Source organism: Opisthorchis viverrini, assembly GCF_000715545.1.
Source record: "Opisthorchis viverrini unplaced genomic scaffold opera_v5_50, whole genome shotgun sequence".
Classification (NCBI taxonomy): Eukaryota; Metazoa; Platyhelminthes; class Trematoda; order Opisthorchiida; family Opisthorchiidae; genus Opisthorchis; species Opisthorchis viverrini.
The window spans coordinates 227,983-228,553 of NW_008751706.1; the positions used below are offsets into that span (position 1 = coordinate 227,983).

At 48.2% G+C, this 571-nt stretch overlaps 1 protein-coding gene across 1 annotated transcript in view; it reads left to right on the plus strand.

The window, feature by feature from the left end:
- Positions 1-571, plus strand: part of T265_13261 (hypothetical protein) — a gene marked incomplete at both ends in the record, with an annotated part of 26,767 nt that overhangs the window by 4,000 nt on the left and 22,196 nt on the right. The window lies entirely within an intron of this gene.

Consider the following 571-nt stretch of genomic DNA (forward strand, 5'->3'; position numbering starts at 1 on the left):
GTTCGAGTATCTACTCTCGCCCGCTCGTCCATCTTTACCGGGCGGGAACTTAGGAGGTGAGTACAATCCGCAATGCTGGACACGTTTTACCTTTTAGATTCGCCTACTCATAAACACTGAGTAGTTCGTTATTTTTCTAATTCCAGCCTGCCCCTAACGAGCGGTCAAGTCCGTGGGTGACCATTAGGTATCGACCAGATCAAGTTCAGATACTAATGGTGATGGTGAGAATACGCGTTGTGATGATCCGAGTCCGCTCCGATGGGATGACGCTCTGCAGGTCTGGAGTTTGCTTGTTTTCTGTAGTTGATAGGGGGTCATTCTTAATCTTTGTTTGTGGTATCTTCGCGACTCAGTTTTTACTGGCATGCCTTTCCGCCTGAACCGTTTTCTCTCATCAAATTGCCCCTTTTATTTTACTGGTGCATAGCCAAAGCAACCTTCGGGAAACAGGGGGCCTGAAGTGTGATGACCATTACCTATGTAGTTCATTGCGTTCGTGGGCCGCCATCAGCCACTTGCTTTACAGCACAAGACGCCGGTTCGGATGACTTGTTGTATAGATTCGAGG